The 12061-nt window shown below is 35.3% G+C and overlaps 1 protein-coding gene across 5 annotated transcripts in view; it reads right to left on the reverse strand.

Moving 5' to 3' along the window:
* LOC123706999 (leucine-rich repeat-containing protein let-4-like) overlaps positions 1-12061 on the reverse strand; it is a 118752-nt gene that overhangs the window by 51241 nt on the left and 55450 nt on the right. For all 5 annotated transcript variants that reach the window (XM_045656729.1, XM_045656728.1, XM_045656725.1 and 2 more), the window contains one exon: positions 3482-3535. The gene's annotated coding sequence lies outside the window, so the exon portion shown is untranslated. The remainder of the gene's footprint in view (positions 1-3481; positions 3536-12061) is intronic.

The raw sequence follows: 12061 nt of genomic DNA on the forward strand, positions 1-12061 counted from the left end.
GATACAATTTAATTCCCCTAAGGTGCGGTTGCATGTATCTACCGGGAGCGCATATGGGCCGAGTAGCCGGAGAACATTGACAGATGCAAAATCCCTAGCGATTTGCTGCAGAGCACCCGAGGGATAGATATAATTTTTTATTTAAAAGAACCTAGAATTCACCACAGGACAACATACTGACTGCGTTACGGTGTTTTAGCAAGTATACAAGTGATGAAAGAATCTCAATAAAAAGCCGTCGTAAGTTTGGTATATTTAAGAAAAGCTTTTTCGAGTTCTAGATTGTTTAAATAAATAAATACTTACATTAAAAATACTAAGAAGCAGACAAATTAATTCAGAATTAGACGAAAGTTTCGGAATGTAGAAAGAGTGTTAGATAATAGTAGTTTTTTATTATCAAATCTGAAATCGACAGTTCAAACATTATTTTATTTCTATACACACACTATTCTGAGTAACGTGGCTCTCAGAAAATCGATGCCCGTTGGGTTTGACGTGAGGAGATTCGACAAGGGACATATCTATGGGGGGCCTAATGAAGGGATCGGGACATTTTTATGGTCAATTTGAACCGATTTTGCCCCACCGGTGTAAGTTTAGGAGGCGATAGCTTAAGTGCAATGAGATTTTAAATATAGAACGTGCGAATCAATCAAATTGATAAAAAATCAAAGATCAGTAAAGTTTCTCGGTTAAATAGAAAAAGTTCATCACGATTGTTCTGAATACTAGGCTAAAAGTTTGTCGTTATTGTGTCATTCGAGCCGAGTTTTACTTTACATTTTCTTAATTCCAAAGTTAATAATTAGAATGATTCAAATCACAAAGCTAGGTAAAACAAAACTGAGGACGTTTTCTTGTGATATAAGAGCATTGCAAACATCGAATGCGTATTCTTAACTATAAACGAGTAATCGGAGAGCGGCAAACATCTGGTAGCAGGGGTCGAAGCGACCCCACACTAGGGGGTCAAATCAACTACGAGTAGGGGGCCGATGTAGCCCATAAAAGAAAGTCTGTTTGTGAGTTTAAGTACGCTCTTTGCAAGACAATATCTTCACATTTTTATACAGTTAATGCACGAGAAGAATATGTGTAAGTTGTTAGGTAATGCAGCTGATTTCAGAGCTTTCAAATGCAGGATACGGAAATATGTTTTATTTATTCGTTGTGTTTATATTCGAAAGACGTTTTCATTAAGAATAGCTTAGTAATTGTATAAGCGTTGCCTATGTTCTATACGTTCTAAAATATTATTATTTCGATAATGCCTACAGAGCCTTAATAAGTCGAACGAAGCTTTAAAATTGTTTTCCTATAAATCCATTATTTCAATGTCATTGTATATAAATCATCTGCCATTCGTCGCTGTAGGTCAAAGTGGCAATAAATTATTTGAACAGGAGATAAGTTTAACTACAAGCCGATAAATAATCGAGACAAATTGTTACCGTCAATCGTCACCCATACTACTGATGATAACCCTAGGCACATTGAGCGCCGACTGCTGACTGATATCTACGGAGATCTTTCAAACAAGAAGTTGCTTTTAACGGATAATTAGTAATATAAAAAGACAATATTCAATATATGATAAATAAGATATCGCGAGCGCAAATTCGACAAGGGTTAAATTGGTTGCGTCAAAATAGCTCGAGCTAACGAACGAAATGTACAAATATTAAGCATTTTATTCGTTACAGCGGGCTTGCGCCGGTCAATACGATAGATTCAATTTCCACAATTTAGAACAAAAGTTATAAAGTATTTTATTAAATGTTATAACAACGCTTCAAAGGTATTACGAATTTAATTAATATCTACACTTGAATTATTATGAAAGAAAAATATTTTTCATGTTCGTAATGTATTAGGTTTGATAAATTCCACTGATCATATGTTTTCAAATTTTTCTCATTAAAAAGAGCAACTAAACTAATTGAGATTTCATTAATATAGTGGAGTGTATTTAGTTTTATATTAAATAATAATTTGTAAAATATATTTCAAGTCTACACAGTTTTGACTACTATAGTTCTACTTGCTACGTTAAGACTATCTTAACGTTAGATACGTTTGGCTACTGGCTCATAAAACTAGGGGTCATATCGCACCATCTGCCCATCCATACCGGAATCACTCAAAGCAAAATTACACAATCTCGAAGGGGACCGTTTTCATAAAAGACTCCGGAATTCGGAGAATAAAATTCTTCTCTTTATGACCTCTCGAATCGATGGTCAGTGGAAAGAGCAAGTCTAATTTAACGCTAATATTATAAATGCGAACGTCTGTCTTCGGGTATTGAAAAGGAACCCCTATTCCGCCTATAATATATTCTACCACGTTAATCACAAATTAAACACTATGAAAAATATGTAATTTCAATATTAAGACATAAAAAGCAAAATATAGAAATTATTGTTTCGTTAGAGCTTACCAATTACTTTTCTTCTGTATCAAAAGCTCTCAAAACTTAAGGTTCATTGTGGGTTCGCATAGCCCGCGTTAATTTTGGGTCACGCAATCGGACCACGAATATTAAAGTGTAAAACAAAAGGAACCCGGAATAATATTATTTACGCACGCTTCTAAACATCGGAAACGGCGGGGATAAATTCAGCCCGTTCCGGGTTTTTTTCGGTCAAACTTTTGACCCTTCCTTCCTGGCGCTAACTTCGCGCTTCGCCCCCGTCTCTCGCATTATCATTTTGTTCAGATTACTCTCGGGACAGCGGACTTATTCGCAACTTTGTGCATTCTTGTAAACAATGTAATTCTTTCCTATTCTATTATCATTCATGACCAAACATCGCTTACCCAATTTCAAAAACGACCGTTTTAACCGTTCATTTTCTTGATTAAATGTTTTCTATAAACACGAGGGTATCGGGCAGACAACTAAATTGCCCAATTGAGTGTAATTGTAGCTGAAATGTATTTTGCCTAAAACGAAATAGATTTGATTCTTTAAGCCGGTTGGTATATTTACAGTGAAATCTATTAATCATTTTATATTGAGAAACGGGAAGCAAATGAAAACAACTAGACTAATGAAATTGATACAAAAAGATCATTTATCAGGGGCGTCTTCGAGGCAACGGAGTGATAAATTGTCTCGAAATTTTAAACTAAGACGCCGCACTAAGATATCACTATTACTAACAATGGCCGAAGCTTCTGAAAAGCATTCTTAACTCGTGTGTTTGTTTCGTTACTCTCAAAGGAACCGTCTCTCTCCCCTCGCCCCCCACTCCACTGAGTAACTCTCCACTGGAGCCTGCTAAAGAGCCCGTATGTTCAGCTTTTAGACGCTAGGATTTTATCTAAGGTGTTGCGAAGCATGTAATTTGCTACCGTGTTTTTGCATTATGAAAGTAAACTGTGTCTTGTGTAACAGATTGTAAGACGCTCTTACCACGTTGTATTGTTGTAGTTAATTAAGACTAATACAATATTAAGTTTTCAGTTTACTTGCCTTTGTTGTAGTATTTGGAGAACGGTGAACAAATCAGCAGCTGTCATCAGTTCTCTGTAACAAATGACAAAAGTTTGTCTTTACAAAGGAAACTAACAAGGACGGACATAATAAACGCCAATTAGATTATGGGTTTGGCTCTTTGTGGGTGTACTATTATTGAAAATTAATTAAAGGATTTTTAAATGAACACTATATGTACCTGTGGGTATAAGGATAAACATATTTTAAAAAATAATATTCTAAAGTACTGTGAAACTAGCTCACTTGTTACATGTTCACGGAATGGAATTGTATTCGTTTTTAGTAAGATACAATACATATTCATCACTGGCAGGACCGAGCTTGGGCTGGGGTAATGGAGTGAGTGTTGCACCTGGGACGACCCTATACGTGCCTGGTAATTTACTGAACCACCGTGTTTGTTACCCAAACATGCTTTATTTACAATAATATACGCTACGTTTTATTTACGAAAACGCTAATACCGTAAGATCTCCCTTTTAAGATGGGAAATAATTGTTGTTCATTAATTGAGTAATAGTTTAATGACGTACCAAATTACTATTTGCTACGCTCTACGCAGTCGACTACGCTGTAGCAATACAGATTTTATTAGGAATAGCTACGGCGTAGATACAATGGTAGTTAATTATTTACTTTAACAGGCCTTTATTTACCTTTTTAACTGGACACTTTCAGTCTCGTGTGCAATTTAATAATATAGGCAAAAAATGTGTGGTAAGTTTCTATAAATTATAGAAACTTTCTTAAGCTACAAATAGAAAGTTAATATAAGGTGGTATGCATGTATTTCGGTTAATATTGTTAGAAATGTACAGTAGAACTGCACAGTCCGTCGCCCGCACTGAGCTTTCCCGCGGGAGTTTATTGTTATCCTCAACACGCTCGTAGCAGGAGTATCAAGATTCCTGGAAATTATATTTCACAAGTATTGCGAAATCTGCATAGAAACCGTGAGAAAATTTAGCAATTATGCAGTTCAAAAAGCTATAATCTATAATTTATTTTCTTTTTGCCTTAAAAATCTTCAATCTCATCAACATTGCATACAGACGGGTACTGTACGGGTACTGACTCTACTGTAGTTTTCTTGCGCAATGGAATACCACAACGTAACCTTTACTTTGTTAAACTGATTGACGTTCCTGTTCTAGGGCTGATGTGTGAATGAGAGTTGGGATAAAAGTTATGGTATCTTTACGACATAAGAAAGAAGGTGGTGATTTGTAAATGCAACACAGAAGTGTTTTAAATAGGGAAAATTGAAGGCCACAGGAAAATTAAATATTTTTTTAACAAATAGGACGTGTAATATATAATATATTGGAACAAAATAATAATTTTCAAGCAGAACTATTTGACACAAAGGAGTGAGACGGCCACAGAACGTTGTATAGTAATCTTCACCACCATTAAGTAGAGCCGGCTTTGACCACCTTTGTTCGCCGCCAATTAGAATTGAGTTAGAGTGCCTCTAGCACCTTATTGGGAAAGGCTAAAGCAATCTGGCCTCGAAGCGATTTGCACTTCTATTGCTTTGTTACTTGCAAAGTCTACAAGATGTACCAACACGAGAGGCGAGCGATGGATGCGAATAAAAAAATTCGTATGAGATTATTGCCTTAATTGTTAATTTCGAAAAGTATGAATAAAAATGCGCTGCTTAAGAAGCAGCAGCAGAAGAGCGATGTAGAGGTAGTTATAAGTTGTGCTTCGCAACGAGTTAAAATAAACACTAACGTAATGAACTCGTTCGGAATTTTTAATTTTCTCTCAGAGGCTGCAGTTTAATAAGGAAAATAAAATTTCCGCTCTTTAACTTTTTTGATAACTGTTGCAATGATACTATTTACAAAAAACTCTGAAAATATAAAAGATCGTCCTTAATTTTAACAATTTTTTGTAGTTGCCAAGCCATTAACCAACTGATAATAAAAAACGTATAAACGTACATAATTCCATTTATAATGCCATGTGTGCGTCCCTAAGGGTAGCCAATGACCTGGTTTTATGGTTATACAGTACGCACTAACAGATGACACAAATTCTGTATTTAGGCCAAAGGGCAACATCAAATATTATGAAGGTAACCTTCAACTTAAGGTATGAAAGTGAATATATCCACGACAGGTAGCAACTTGTCACCACCGTTAATACCTTCCATTCTCGGCGAATAGTTTAATACATTTGGAGAATATCATCTGCAGATGAGACAACTGAATATAACCTCAAACTCAATACTCGCTATAATGGTGTGTAGCTGTCAAAACGGTTTGCGGCGGGCGGCGTCGGGCGGGCGGCGAATGCAGAGCAGTGACAGGTCGCGGCTCTGTCGTCGACACGAGAGCGGGGTAATGCATAAAATTTCACACGGAGGCCGCAATTTAAACTGATATCATATTTGAGTTTAGGCGAGACGTGCTCGTGATAGCTCGATACAGCGGGCGACGCCGAATATGCATAACTCCCAATTTCGAGTCACGTTTCTGCATAATTTTTTGAAGATGTTACGATGCTTGTTTGAGAAACACTCTCTCTGAAGAATTTCATTGATATCATCACTTAAGGTGCTCTAAAGGGTAATGCATTGTATGTTTTAATAAAATGTTTTATCACACATTTTATTAGCAATTGAAATTGTCTTCTTTTTACTTGACTACACATGCTCTCTTAAACACTTTCTGCTAATAATATTGAACCATTAAAAATGTTTCTGTAATAAAGTTAACAAATCCCCTCTGTTTACGGAGGACCTAACAAAAATAATATCAAACAATATTTATTTAAATGAAATTCGAATGACTAACAAAACTTTAGGCTTTCACCGTTATAATAACAAAGGTCAAATAGGCCAAACGTCGAAATATGGCGAATGTTTGACGGATATTTATGGGATTCTAATAAAAATTGCCAGTTTATACGACAGTGAGACTACAATTATTCAGTCAGGAATAAAAAGTTCAAGAAATATTTCATTTTGGAAACGTTAAATGTTACTTTGATGGGCTCCTCCTTAATTATTTCTTGATGTTCTTAATTTCTAGCTTTATACAATGTTGGTCAAGACTTTGATAAGGTTAGTTGAGGACGTTTATTTAATAACGATGTCGTTTTATATGTCAAATAGCAACCTTGACTTTAGGGTATCAAAAATAATTACTTTAGTACAATGTTTCCCAACGTGATACCCGGTGGCAATTTGATTGCATATACTGAAGATAACCAAATAGGAATCTAATATCAAAGTGAACAATTCAATAAAAATTTTACGTATCTTCACTTAATATATAAATTACGTATTTTACATAAGGGACAAAAATGGTTGGGAAACACTACTGTATTAGGTGCAAGGCTTGATAGTTTGAACTAAATCACGTTTAGTACTCTTTATGAGTATCAAGATTAGAATATTCATCGATAATCTATTTGGAGCGTAGGCATCACTATCAGCGGAGTGCGCTAGTGATTTATAGTGACGTCCGCGGTGAGTTATCGATATCGACGCTTCGTTTGATTGCCTTATTGCCTTTTGTTAGCTCTCCGAATATTTTAGCTTATAATTTGCATTAATTTCACGAGCGGGGAGATTTGTTCCACTCAGTATTCGAATTGTTTTCAGAAATTGGCCTTCGAGTTTATCGTAGACATAGTTGACTTTAATACCGACTCTAATTATAATATTCAATTTTATTTCGACTGAGTTTAATCTTCAAAAGGTCTGAGTCTTTGATATTAAAATAAATCTTCAAAAAATAAAAAGTAATATCTCAATATGAATTTATTTAGATTCATGAAATTACTGAACAAGTCACGCACAGCACTGCGTATATTTAATATTCCAGATTGCATAATACGTCATGGCCATCCTTAATAGCGAAATGCATTTTTAGATGCAGCGTGATGTGCATTATTTATTGTGCATAAATATCGTAGACGGGAGAAGTGCTCGGAACGTGGAGTAATTTCGCACTGAATGTGAGATATTATTGCCGGGACGCTGTGTTTAATGTCTTAATATACCTCGCAGCTTTCATAAAGTATATTAATTAATATCAAAATTAACCACGACATACTACTAGGCCACTTAATATTATATTTCCGTAGTTTTTAATTGCCTAATCTAAAATCCCAAGCACAGCAGAACGTCAAGTCGCAGACCTACTGGATGGCGCCTCGTGCATTATTTGCCTTATTTAAAGGCATGTATACTTCTAATTCTGCTTACCATGTATGGAGGGGTACTTTTGTTGAGCGTTTGGGCTCAAGCACAAACAACTGCTTTTAATAACACGGCTTTGTATAAGATACCAATGTTCCGATTCGATCAAAACGAGATGCATAATCCGTTACACAACGAGCGAGTGCTGGTGGCACGCCGCCAACCGTTATAAATGTTTGATTTCGAGCTACTTTATTATTAAAGTGAACACGATTTACAATGCCTTTAGAATTTGGCAGTGATTGCACTCCGATTTGATAACCCTAACATTCAAAACACACATTTCCAACTTCTACGCTTCTATACATAAAATTGTCCACATTCAAATCTTTTCACAAACGAACTATTTACTTTATTGAATAAGGTTTTATTAAAATACAATTTCATATAAAAATAAAGACGTTATTCACGCGAAGATAATAAATCCTTTGATATAACCTTCTCGATTCACTCAGTTTTACATATTTATTACTGTTTTCTGAAGTACAAAATCAAATCAAATGGCATGACACTCATAAAGGGGACATTACCTACTCAGCTACAGTGGAGTGGAAAGAAAAGGCAGAAGTGGCACGGTTAGACTAAGCAAGGTAAATACCTACGAGTGTTACTTGAGCCTCGGAATAACCTACTTTCAACACTTTTGCAAGAACTTCGAATAAAACACCGTGAAAGCAGTCTTTGTCAAAAATATTTTTTCTACATTTCACTTCCAAAGCCCACACAAACGCGATTCCGTGTCTAGCTCGTTGTCCATCTAGGGGATCAAACTGTTAAACATTTCTCATGTTCGTCACATCACAATCTTAAGAATTTATTAATGCAATCATGATATAACACGTCACGATATCAAAGTTATGAGGTACATTAAATTTGTCTAATGAATGTAATATGTCGATAATAAAACCGACAATAGCGTGTGAAGACATCAGAGTGCCTTTCTAAATAATATCACAGCGTAAAATGAAGCTTATTTGTAGTCAATATAACCCTATACGAAATCAATGTGTATATATATTATAATTATAATTACAATCACCATATGTTTAGATAATGAACAAGCCAGATATTATTATTAAATCTAGAAGTATTGTGTTACGAATTTGATGAATACATACATACGAGTATATAATTATGACTTGGGACCGACTTGCAAAAAGTTGCCTATACGATCTTCATGTCCGTTTTTATAGGTAATAAGCTGATGAATAAGTAATACATTTAATTTTCTTAATAATACATAACAAATAAGAATTGTTATACTTTTTAGTGAATCTTAGAGTCAGTTGTGTTTATTTAGTACTTTATTTTACAAGCTATTAAAGGTTACATTAGCAAATAAAAGATTTGATGCAAAGTGTTGTCATGATCGTAAAATTTATAACAGCGATTGAAGTAATTTGATTTGAGGCTGTATCAATATGTTCTTTATAGTGATATTTTGACAGCTATGTGTAATTTTCCGTCTATCAAGTGATGAGAGAAGATATAGATACTACATATAGATCTATATATAGTACAAAACTGCCTCATAAAGGCAATAAATTAAGGCTTGCGTTGTTTTCAAACAGCGGCGCATCCGCTCCAAAACTTAAGCAAATTATAAGTTAGACGACATACGTCAGGAATTTGGAAGTTTAAAGATATGGTTAGCGAGACGCCAGTTTAACATAAACTATCTTAGATCTCGACTAACTCCTAGACTAAACTCGGGTTAACTCAGAATTAAATTAGTTTTAATTTTAAGCCTGATTCTTGGAGAGATTGAGAAAGTTGTAACCCTTGGTTTGGACGATGTTGACTACGTGACATGATGCTCAGAAAGAAACCTAGTTAAGAACTCTTAATTAGAAGATACTTTAAGGTATTAATATTAAATTCTTTGCCAAAGTTCTTCTGACGAGCTTTGGTAAAGGGATGCTTCGACCTTGGCGAGACGTTTCGCATAATCTTATTCAACTAACATTAAATTGCTATTTTAAGATTACCAAATATGGTATATATTAGCTCAAGCATTATTATATTTATAAAAACTCTAATGTAGCGAAGGTCATGCCCGTCTTCACCTGGATTATTCGTTAGAAATACAAACAATTTTGAGAATTGATACAAAGCGTCAATCAGATAATCATTATCAGCTGATAGGCGGCCATAAAATTAGTCTCCATGCTGTTGCGACACTGGCCTGACGCCAGCACGGCGCGTGCCACGTGAGACATTAACTGAACAGTATTTACGGAGACTGGTAACCCCCATAATGAGCTGGAACTCTGCTAATGTCCTGAGAAACGGACAGTTGAGCCCGACGTCACCCAGACAGATAATACCGGTATTCAAACAAACATAAAACTAATTTAAATTCAAGATTTTCTCGGTCCGCAAGAAATTGTAATAGCGCATACCGATTCAAAGCTGACGTTATGTTGAAGTGATCGATGGCAAAAAATTTAAATAAATGATCCCAATATGGACATATCTAATAGCAAAATTGTCATAAATCAACAGCAAGTGACGAACCTTACAAAGAGTAGAGTTGTAAAAATCTAGTTACATTTCAATCTCCGGCCCGTAGTCGAGAGATTTATTCTCGGCAGGGCATTGTTTCATCTTTCTCGTAGATGGACAGTTCGCGTATTGATAACGTTTTCACAAACGTTACGACTATATTATAAATGTTTATGTATCAAACAATAATTTTAGTTTGAATTTACATTAAACTTTAATTCAAACAAAGACTAAAATATCGGTGATATTTGTTTAACAATAAACCAGTTGTCGCCTGTCTTTTCTCCGCAAGTTCAAATATTTTCTCCGCAAACACGGATCGATACCGCGAAGCTGTATTCAAATGTAAGTGAGGCATTGGTTTCGGCGTGTCGTGCGCTAATGGAGCGATTGTGTTCCTCACAACAGGCTACGGAAAACTACGCTTTCAGCTCATACTTTTGTAACTATACGAGCCTCGCTTCGCCCACCTTTCAGTGCCATTGCTATAGAAGTTGAATGTAGAGTGCATAAAAACTACGTTTAAGATAAGCACTTACGCGTAGGGTGCTTTTCGATGTAAAACGATTCATTTGGGTAAATAACATACAAAATGCACGGTTAAAATTAAAAATGCTGTCTTAATTTAATAAGAAAATATAAAATTTTAACCCGATTGCAGCAGCGTCGTAAAAACAAATTAGTTCGCCCGTTGATGTTGCCAAAAACGTACAAGTTTTGTTACGTTGAGGCTTGGGTTTATGCTGTAGCGTTAGCATCATTGCTGCGACAACGTGCATACTTAAGTGTTGCTCTTTATTTGCTTTGCTTGATCTGGTAAGTGAATTAGCAGCAGTAGGCTACACAGAATATGTGTGCGGATAATAGTTTGTGCAATGTACACAACTATTTGAGCTTCTTTGTCTCGAAACGTGTAACAAATTGCGAAGGAAAATAATTATTAAATAGATCATTTGGTAATTATAATGAAAAACTAAAGTGTCAATGTATGATAATAGTTTATGATCCGGCTGCAGGGTTAGTGCGTTCATCTGTTATTTGCTAAAAACCAAATTTATATGTATTTATAATTAGGAGAATATATATCTATCAAAATTTGGCCGCTAGTATTTTTAATGAAATCATTTTGAATTAACTCTGTTAATCCCCGGAGGTTGAGAACACTATCATTCGACGCATTATAAATATTGGTATTACGCAAATAACAGATGAACACTAATCCTGCAGCCGGATCCCGTACTATAGCATTTTTTTAGTTTCATAAGATTGAGTGTAATAAAATAGATGAAACATAAAGACTTGTCACGAAACTGGAATGTGAAGATAGTTGTGAATTCGGCAAAGGCAATCAAAACTCTGCCAAAATATGTTGCACTCGGGTTTACGTGCCGTCTCTATTTTTCTCATGCCAACACGAGGCTATAACAATGGCGATATAGAGAAATATCATTTATATAGTATTTGTATACGTTATTGAATCGTCTAATATATGTAGTTATATATTTTGTGGCAAAAAATTTATGAAACATTTTTTTATCATTATTTCGTAGTTGTAGCGTTCTTCACACTATCAGAATCACGGACTCAGGAACTGGTCGAAAAGGCCACTACATAAAACTAAGCTTTGGACTAAACTAAAAGCAATCTATTTTCCTATACGCAAATGCGATTGTCGCTTAGTGGCCCTACAGCACTGTCTGTTGCAGGCAGACATACGAAGGAATTCCGCCGGCTTTGTTTCCTAAATTGAAGCACTTATTCCGTTCGCTCTAAGATTTGCTTTATTTTCAAGACGTTATTTATTCACTCGAATATTGCGAAACTTTTTATTC

Source organism: Pieris brassicae, chromosome 3, assembly GCF_905147105.1.
Source record: "Pieris brassicae chromosome 3, ilPieBrab1.1, whole genome shotgun sequence".
In the NCBI taxonomy this organism is placed as follows: domain Eukaryota; kingdom Metazoa; phylum Arthropoda; class Insecta; order Lepidoptera; family Pieridae; genus Pieris; species Pieris brassicae.